This window comes from Fukomys damarensis, unplaced genomic scaffold (genome assembly GCF_012274545.1).
Source record: "Fukomys damarensis isolate Sample0158 unplaced genomic scaffold, DMR_v1.0_HiC HiC_scaffold_15, whole genome shotgun sequence".
Classification (NCBI taxonomy): domain Eukaryota; kingdom Metazoa; phylum Chordata; class Mammalia; order Rodentia; family Bathyergidae; genus Fukomys; species Fukomys damarensis.
In genome coordinates this window covers 51,155,331-51,165,284 of record NW_022900927.1, presented here as the reverse complement: position 1 = coordinate 51,165,284, position 9,954 = coordinate 51,155,331, and the positions used below count along the sequence as shown (strand labels likewise).

Here is a 9,954-nt window from a genome sequence, read left to right as displayed (position 1 = left end):
ACATGACAGGTGTTGGTTCTCATTTTTTCCCCTTGTCTCTGCCCTCCCTTCACCCCCTCCTCCCCTACCCATTTACAAACACTTTATTTCCATTTTTTCATTTTCTCATATTTTTTTCTTCCCACTTTCCCTACACCTTTAGCCCTTTTCTCCCTATTTCACATTGTTAATTATCTCATTGGGATCTTATGTACTATTATAGTTTTTCATACCAGAGAAACTATTCGGTATTTACACATGTGTAACTTATTTATTTCACTTAGGCATATATCTTCAAAATATATCCATTTACTTTTCTCTTTTATTGTGTCCATTGTAGATAAGCCACTTGAGAATGTCTTATATACAACAAATGCCCACAGAATGTCTGTCTTGCTCGTACGTGGATATTTTTATCTAGTGATGTGAATGTGTTGTTCTCTGCATCTCGTCGAGTGACTGAAGGGACGAGAAGATGAAAATCTGCAGAAACATGGGTAATAATTTAAATGTGTAATTAAAAAAATAATTAATTTTATTGGTATGTTTAAGGTATACAATATAATGACATTCATCACTAGAAATTTGCACCTTTACATAATTCATCTTGGTTCTTATTTTTTCCCCATTCCCCTGCCCTCCCTTCAACCCCTCCACCCCTCCCTATCTACAAAGTAAAACTGCAATGTTTTAATCCTCTTTCTTCCTTTGAGAGCATTTCTGTAGAGTGAGGAGTTTCTGTACAGTAGGTAGATGTTTGCCTGGAATGAATGCTCTGGAAAAACATGGACAGAAATGCTCCTTAGTGTTCAAAAAGACTTTGGACTTAGGCCTTCATGCAACTACATTAAGGTTAATATTTTTAATTGAATTGACTTATTTTCCCCAGCTATAAGGCTAGAGACAAGTGCAATTGTATCAAAGTTTAGGACATCAGTGATAACTCTCACCAATGTAAATCCCCAAAGTATGATTCTTCAAAGGAATTTTTAGCTATATGCACTGTTGGGTATGTTGCTTTCCTCTTTATGTCTGCAATCTCGTTTTCTAGACTTGGTCTACCTGTGATTGAACCCTACTTTTATATATTAATTTCTGCTAAGGTAAGCTTACACAGCATGGATGTGTTCTCACTGAGTCAAAGGGCTGATTATTGAATAACTTTTCTAATGATTTTAGTGAAAAGACATGGCTTGAATGACAATGATTATTCTCACAATGCAGCTTCAATTTAGAGAATAGTCTTCGTATGAAAACTACAGAGCCAAAAACAAACTCCCCCAGCACAAGCATTCCAACAAAGCAAAATTAACACAGAATTCTCAACTATTAACTGTGAATGTTAATAACAATTGTGCTATTAGTTTATTTATAGTGTAATAATTTAAATCATTTTGTTGTTAATTTGATAGGACTTTCAAATACAATTTTCAGGACAAATGCCTTTAAGCAATTAAAAATGCCTTCTAATTTAATGATGGAGCATATTGGTTAGGTTTAACAGAAGTAAACCAATGATCCAGGGTGGTTTTTAAAATTTTTTTTAAAATTTTAGAAATTTCGATACTGGAGATTGAATCCAGGGCCCCCTTTATGTTTTTTTATTTTGAGACAAGGTCTTGTTACATTGCCAAATTTCTCACACTGGCTTTGAAACTACTGTGTCCTGTCTCAGCTTCCCAGGTTGCTAGGATTATAGGTATGTGTCATGATACTTAACCTCTAGGAGTTGTAGGGTCCTTTCATTAAAGAGTCTTTTTAATCTGTTGCAGGTTCCATTCACTTCAAACTCTTTTGGTTGGAATTCTACACAGAAATGTGCTTTTGTTAGTTGTACACCTGAGTAAGTCCTTGAATTTTCCTCTGGTGATGTTGCTGCCTCAAGTTGACATGGCCTATGCATTTTAATTCAAGGTTAGTTAGGTTAAAGGAATTAGCTGCTCAGGTAAAATGTGGTCTATATTTAGAAGGCTAATAAATTGCAAAATGTGAAGAACATAAATTATACTTAAATGTTAGTTACTGTCATTGCAGTTTTAAATTTGCTCAAGTGAATTGAATTCACAAAGTGAACTGAAATGCAGCCTCTTTATTTGTCATAGTTGTGGTAGACTGAGTACTCAGAGGTATTCACGTCCTCATGCTTGGAAACTGGGAACGGCTTACCCTATACTCCGGGTGGGCTCAGTCACATCACATTGATCCTCAGAAGTGGAGAGTCTTGAGGCTGGGTTAGAGAAAGAGATGTGGCATTGGAGCATGATCAGATGCTGCACTGATGGCTGCAGGGAAAAGCAAAGCTTGCTCCCTTAGGATCTCCAGAAAAAAACAAAACAAACAAAAAAAACCAGCACTGATGATTTTAGCACGGTGAGATCCATGTTGAATTTCTGACTTATTGAACTATAAGATAATGAATTGGTATTATTTTAAGCCAGTCTATTTGCAGTAATTATTTTGGCTATGCAGAAAACTAATCTAATACCTGAAACACACTTTCTCCTCAGCCTTCGTACAGGGAAAATAATGCAAACTTAGGGAGTGTAAGTATTTCAATCCTTTGTGAGTTGGGTTGAGGTTGCTCAGTTACGTATGTTTGGATAAACCGTAAATCTCCCAGATTTTCTCCCTGCCTCTGCTCTCCCAAGGATAGCTCCTGGGCAATCAGGGCAGAGTAGGACCCATATTTTCCTGGGACTGTGGGAAAGTAGATTTATTCACAGATGCTCTAGCTGTGGATCTGTGTCCCTTTGTCTTTGCTTGGTGGTCTCTGTTAAATATGTTAGTGTTGTAGCTGATCCTGCCTGACTTTTGAGCATGCCCTACAATGATTTGGGGAAAAAGAAAATAAGACGTAGTAAGATTCCTTTCAGAGAGGAAAAAGAAGCAGATGTTTACTCTGTCCTTTGCTTCTTAATCTAGCCCTTGCCATAGCCTGCGATCATGGGGACCCAGCTCTTAGTACTGGACTCTGCTGGTCTCGTGGTCACCTAGAACTTCAAAAACCTCTAGCCAAGTGTGGTGGCACACACCTGTAATCCCAGCACTTGGGAGGCTGAGGCAGGAGGATCGCTGTGAGTACGAGACTAGCCTGGGCTACATCCACAAGAGTCCATGATCTTTCTTTTTTTTTTTTGGTACTGGGGATTGAACTTGGGACCTTGTGCTTGCAAGTCAGGCAGAGGAACCACTGAGCTAAATATCCACCTCCTCCATAACCTTTTTTCAGGCTTGTCTAACAAATGTTTGCTATCAGTTTTGTGTCTTTTTTTTTTTTTAATCTGAAATGCCTCAGGGGTTTTCCCATTAATGCCAGACAGTTGGGCTAGAGCCTCTAAAGTTCTTGGATTCCTGTTCCTATTTTCATAGATTCCTGCTCCTATTTAGTTGTATCTAAAGCATTTCCTACCATCAGTGTGTACAGTGGCCACTTCGGGTGTATAGAACCAGACATCTGGTCTACTTATTCAATTTCTCTTTGTTCGTTTCCTGAACTATTTTAGAATAAAAAAGTCAAGATTTTCATCTCTTGTTCAACCCTGGAAGGCACTTTTCCTACATTTTTGCTTCCTTTCCTCAGCACATCAACTTCACCTTTGTTTTTTTTTTTTTTTTGAGACAGGGTCTCACTATGTATTTGAGACTGACCTGGAACTCACTGTGTAGCCCAGGCTGGTCTCAAACTCACAGCGATCCTCCTGCCTCAGCCTCTCGAGTGCTGGGATTACAGGCGTGAGCCACCGCGCCTGGCTTGTTCAACTTCACTTTTTGATGTTAATTAAAAATTAATAGTGATTAGGCAAGCATGGGGGCACCTGCCTGTAATCCCAGCACTCTGAGAGGCCGAGGCAGGAAGATTGCAACTTTGAGCCCAGTCTGAGCAATTTGGGGACATAATGAAACCATGTCTCAAAAAGAAAAAAAAAAATCCAAAAGACCCATAAATGGCTGGGGATAAAACTGTGTATGAAGGCTATGAGTAATAGTGGAAGGGGTATCATCCTCTACCCACTGGACAAGAAGCTCTATAATCTGAAGTGGCTATTTTTCCTCTTGGTAAGGTAACTGTAGGACAACAAAACACTTAGATATACTGGCTTTCAGGAAGTGTTGGCATATGGCATCCCAAGAGCGGGCTGATTGTTTTCATAGAACATAGTCATGTCCACTCATTTGCGCATTTCCTCTGCCTGCTTTTGAGCTATAATGACAGAAGAGTACAACAGCCACCACATGCCCTGAAGAATCAAAAAATGTTTACTAACTGGCCCTTGAAGGAAGTGCTTGCCAACCTCTAGCTTAACCTATTCTTACAGCTACATATTGCTATGGAACAACTAACAGATCTGACAGTTTAAAGCAATAAATATCTATTATCTAGCAGTTTCTGTGGGTCGGGAGTATAGGCTCCTGTATCTGGGAGATTTTGCTTCAAGGTGTCTTGGGAGGTTGCAGTCAAACTGCAGAACAGGTCTGCAGTCATTTCACAGCTTGACTGGAGTAAGTGAAGCTGTTTCTAAGCTCACAGGTGGTTGTGGGCAGTCTCAGCTTCTCATTGACCTCCAATGGAGACCTACCTCAGTGAGGCAGCTCCATAAGACATCTGTTTCCCTTAAACAGGTGGTCTGAGGAAGGGAGAGGGTGTGGACCTTTGTAACTAAAGTTGAGTGTGACATCTTGAAAGTCTGCTGTATTCAGTTTATTAGCAATGAGCACCAAGTCAAGCCCACATTCAAGAAGAGGGCATTGTACAAGGCCATGAGTGCTAAGAGACACAGCTTGAAGGCTGGGTATCACATTTAGTACCCCCTGTCCCCAAACTGTCACTCTTTTATATTATCATTCTCTACATGGTCTTCTACTCCTGTAGCTCTTGAAGTTTGCTATGAGAATCATAGCCACAAAAGCAAGTCCTAAAGCCATTTTAATAAACAGTCTGGTTCTGAAATAGTCATAGAAGTTGCTAGTCTGGGTGGTGACCGTGGACCACATCCAGGCTATGACGAAAAGTTTAGAAACCCTTGGGGAAGCCTTGGGACATTAGTGGCAGGGATTAAGAGATAACACAGAGCAGTGGTTAGGACCAGGCTGACTTGGGGCAAGGTAAGTGGTTGAGAGAGTATTTTGTGAACAAAGAAAGCTTTTTATTTGTTAATTCAGTCAACATTCAGCAAATATTCACTGAGCCCCAACTAAGCCTCAGGAGATATTGAAGGATTTGTGGATATAACAACAGACTTGGATCGGAAGATGGCCTTGGACAGGAAACAGACAGCAGGTGCTTCCTTTGTATTTTGACTACCAACAAGTGACTTACCACCATTTGACCCTTTTCAGTGTTTGTGGGCAGGAGAAGATATTTAACAGAAAGATAATAGGCAGAGTGGGAAGTATATCCAGAGAAATAGAGGCAGGTCCAAGAAATGTTATAATGTGCTGACAGTCCTTCCTAGCTCAAACGGATGTTTTAAAAATGCTTGATGCTCCAGAGAACTTGAGTCCATACACAGCTAATGGCAGGAGCTATAAAAGTTATAGACTGTTGAAAGTCTCAACACACTACTTTGTTTTTGCTTCTTAAAACCTGTTTTATTTAGCTATTTTTAGCATAGTCATATTTTTCACTAAACTCAAACTGCATTTATTCAATAATCAGTTCTAGAATTGTGCTCTAGAACCCTCTGTCAAGAGCCAGACCAGTTTTATTTGTATTGAGATAAATGCAGAGAGGATAGACTAAAAGAGAAAAGGGAGAGTTTTCTTGGATAATCTAAGAGAAGTCAGAATCTGACAGAAGACTAAATATTGCATGTCTTTTTACGAGAAACTCCTATCTAAATAATTTAAAGAGAAAAGTAAAAGATAAATGGAAGGAAACAGAGAAGCAGATTTCGTGAAGATGGAAGATTAGGGGGGTGGGAGTAAGATGATCAAGATATGAAATGTACCAACTCATCAAGATGATTGCAATTATTATGTATTGCAAACACAGGAAAAAAGAGAGAGAAGTCAGGTTGATTAGAGTGAAATATAAAGGCTCCTTTCCTGCACTGGCTGAGCCTGCACTGGCCAGGCGGAGGAGCAAGCGAGGTGGCCCTGCCTCTGGGACACTAAAAGCTTTTGATCTGCAGAGCTAATTTCCTCTATCTGAGTGGCTGAATGTCAGTTTGAGGATTCCATTAGGCCCAAATAGCCCATCACCTGTGCTTGCCTCTGTGGTTTATTGGAGTGAAAATTTTTAATGGGTTTCTGGAAGAGACTGGCACTCTGAACTTGGTGAAGTTTTTAAGAATGTTTACTTGAGTCATCCACATTTCACAAAGGGAGGGACTTGCTGAAAAATACAGCCTCAGAAATCTATTGCTTTGAATGCACATCTATGAAAAAATGGCAAGGTGATTTTTAAATGAAACAGTGGCAAAGCAAGCTATGGAAGCTGACCGGGCCACCTGATATTTTCTGGAGATTATGGTAGATGAGGCTAGAGGCACAAATGGTTTACACTTATTCAGCAATTAAAGGTAAGAGGTTGTGAAACTCGAAATGAGCCAGAGGAGAAAAGAGGCAAAAGGCTGAGTTTGAGTGAGTAACGGAAGATAAATCAGATGAGGCTGCATGTTACCGACACTCACCAGGGTTGCTCAACAGCAGTATCTGACAAACAGCAAGAGAACAAGGAAACTTTTCGACTGAGTCAGCCACCCCGAACATCTTTCTTTAAAACCCTACTAAGAAATCCCCACCACTGGAGAGTTATTTCCTCTTTCTGAAGTATGAGTCCGATGGGAAAAAGATGGGCCCTTGGGCTGTAATACTGAAGTTAGGAAACATAGCATGAGAAATAACCTGATAACGAATTAGACAGAAGGGCCCAGGGTACACATCTTCCAGTCGGGCGCTCGAGTTAGTGAAGTCCGTTTTGGTACAGTAGATAACTGGCTGCCTCGCTGGGTGGTCGTGGTTCCTTGTATGGCGCTGACCTCTTTCCTCTGGATTTTTCTCATTAGCTCCTCCTGCCTGGATTCGGAAGCAATAGCACCCGCCTCTAGTGCCTGCGGCTCTCACGAGTCTTGCTCTGGGAAAGCTTATGATTTCTTCAAAGCCCAACTTCAATCCATTTTTCCTCCAGGAAACTTCTAAACCCTCTCAGTGCAGAGGGACTTTCTCTTTTCTTCATTAGTGAGTATCTTTGGCCCTTTATTGCATTGGTCACAGTGGCCTTTATATGTGCTATTGCTACATTTTCTGTTGTCTCTGTTGCGTTAAAATCTCCTGAGGGCAACAGCGTATCATGAACATTTATTTTAATGCTTTCTAAAATGTTTACTAAGTGATCTGAGGGTTAGAACAAACCAGTCAAAGTTCACTGATTTGAAGTCTAAACTCTTAAGACTTTCAATTTGGATCAGCAAGAATTTAGGCAAAAGTTGCTGAGCTCTTTAGGATGAAATTGAACACCCACTCTTTTGTTTTACAGAATTGTGATGAAATAAACAAAGCTATTTGTTTTTAGAAAGCCCATGGAAGTTATTTTATTTATTTATTTGCTTATTTAGGATTGTTTGATTTAAAAGGAAAGGCAGAATTGATTCCACCTATAATTGAGTTCCTTGGAGACGTAAGAATACCTGTGACATTGTTGATTTCAGCTTAGAGCTGTGGTAGTTTCTAGAATAGTCTAATTCCTTCCCCACTCCCACCCTGCTTTGTAGAGAAACCAGCAATTTAAGATGAGACTTTAAAAATAAACAAAATGACCTTCACTAGAATTTATGTTTTCCACTCTTCCTCCTCCCTCCCTGCCTCTCGCTTGTGTGCTTATCACTCACCAGAGGTGTTTTTCTAACTCTTTGCAATTAAATGGCTTTGATCTTCATCACACTTGAGAAACAGTTTTCTAAAAGGTCAGTACTGACTTTCTTTTTGTCAGAATCTCTCAGTGGCATTTGCAGTTGATCACCTCCTTGTGACTCCCTGCTATTGCATCTTTGACCTTGCTCCTCTCTAGTGGGAGGGGAGCGTTAGTTCCTGAAGCACAAGTGTCCATGCTGGGCGCTTCCTGTGTGTCCTTGTATCTGAGCTTCAGGACAACTCTCTGAGGCAGGGGGCATCCTTGAATACCATCCCTTAAGCACAGATTAGTTTTGTTTTTTTCCCCTTGGTTTGGTATTTTCATACAGGTAGGTCTTGTGCAGCTTGGCTGGTTGCAAGTTCCTTGAGAGGGGACTGCACATACCCAACCTCTTCTCTTTCACCCATAGTGCTTGACACAGCAAATATTTTCAGTCTTAATAAATATTTGCTGGCTGATTGTATGCGAAGGTGCTCAGACCTTGAGAATGAAGACCAATATGAACATGGACTGGTTTTGGGTCAAGTATCTCTTTCTCAAGGTGCTAGCAGAAAGCTCCTTTCATATACCACCTCAGAGGAAAACAAAATAACTCATTCATAGGAAAATCATATTTGACTATAACAGAGAACCATTAACAACTGTAAACAGGGGCCAGAGTAGGCCTCCTCTTCATGATAGCAGAACCTCTCACCTGGAAGTGACCAAATCTGAGGTCTCTGATTAGATCGGGGTGATTCTATATTATCTGCTCTGGGCAGCTTTGCTCAGTGTTTGGGTCAGATGCACTGAATTTGTACTTTCTGTTTAGCACGCATCTATCTATCCCTCATAGCCATGTGACTTTAAAGCCGGCCTTGGGTGAAGTGGAAGAGTGGGGGAGGTGCTGTTAGTTGTGTCACCCTCTTCATTTCCTCTTACTCTCCCTTTATCCCTTTTCAGTTCCTCCTTTCCCAGCAGGTGCCAGAAGAGTTATACTTCCCCATTGTCTTTCTTTGGCATAGAGGAAGTGATGGGAACTTTTAAATTTAATTTTATTTACTGTGTGCCTACTACGAAAACTGCACGATTGGGCATTTTGGGGGCATTGCTTTATTTGTAGTCTTTTGGCAACTTCAGAGGCAGCCTTTACTATTTCTGTATAACAGAGATTGAAATTCGGGCTTTGAAGGGATAGGGAACTTGTCCAAGTCACACAGCTTATAAATTCCAAGGTAAGATTTGAAGCTTGACCTGTCCGTGTCCAAAACATCTAGGCTCCTGATATTGTATGAGACAACCTCCTCAGAAGGAAAGCGGTAAAATGAAACAGTTTCCCATCGAGGACTTCCTATCTTATGATAGAGAGAGCAGTGCTTTTTCAATAAAGCTCCAGAAACTTTGCTGTTGTTGAGAGATAATGTTTCTCTGTCTTTGTAAGACTGATTTGGGGCAGGATTCTCTTGGGATTCCTATGCCTCAGAGTATCTAAGTTGACCTCTTCCACTAAGCATCCTGAGCCTCTTGAAGCTTGTGGCCTAGCATTTAGCACTTAGAGGCTTTGTTTTTTGTTTGATGCATGGTCTTTGATTAGTCCTGGGAGAATGAATTAAGAGTTCTAAGCTCTTCCTTTTAGTCACAGGAAATGCCTACTTTACAATAAGGAATGAAAGCCTCCTATCAGTGCTAAATTGATTGACCATGGATATGTGTGTACAGGATTCACACGAAGCCTACTGATGTCAGAGAACTTACCTGTGACTTGCTTGATAGGTGCTACAGCCTGTTAGGATTCTAGAAGTTTCTCTGGGGCAGGGACCGTGGCTGGAACACTGAATGGTTTTTCATTTTCCAGGGGAAATTTAAATATATTCTCATTTCTCAGTTTTAAAAGTTCTTGAAAATTAATCCACCTACAATATTTTAAAAATAAAAGAAGTGTGATTGGGTTTAATGTTCAAAGGGCAACTAACGTTCATGATGATAACATGTTTATTCTTACATTTAAATAAATGCACATTATTTTTCTATGTTTAGCATTTTATGAAAATAAACACCTGAATGCAATGCTAATCACTTTTTGGGCCTAATTTTTCTAGTTAAATCATATGACATAAATACAGAAATTTAAATTTATGTATGAC

General features: G+C 40.1%; 1 long non-coding RNA gene across 1 annotated transcript; it reads right to left on the bottom strand.

Annotated features, from left to right (window-relative positions):
- Nucleotides 1–410: 410 nt before the first annotated feature.
- On the bottom strand, nt 411–7,147 carry LOC117286130. The gene is made up of 3 exons (XR_004517228.1): nt 6,826–7,147; nt 2,146–2,206; nt 411–462 (listed from the first exon to the last, which is right to left on the bottom strand). It is a non-coding gene; the product is annotated as an uncharacterized LOC117286130 (long non-coding RNA).
- Between the last annotated feature and the right edge of the window lie 2,807 nt (nt 7,148–9,954).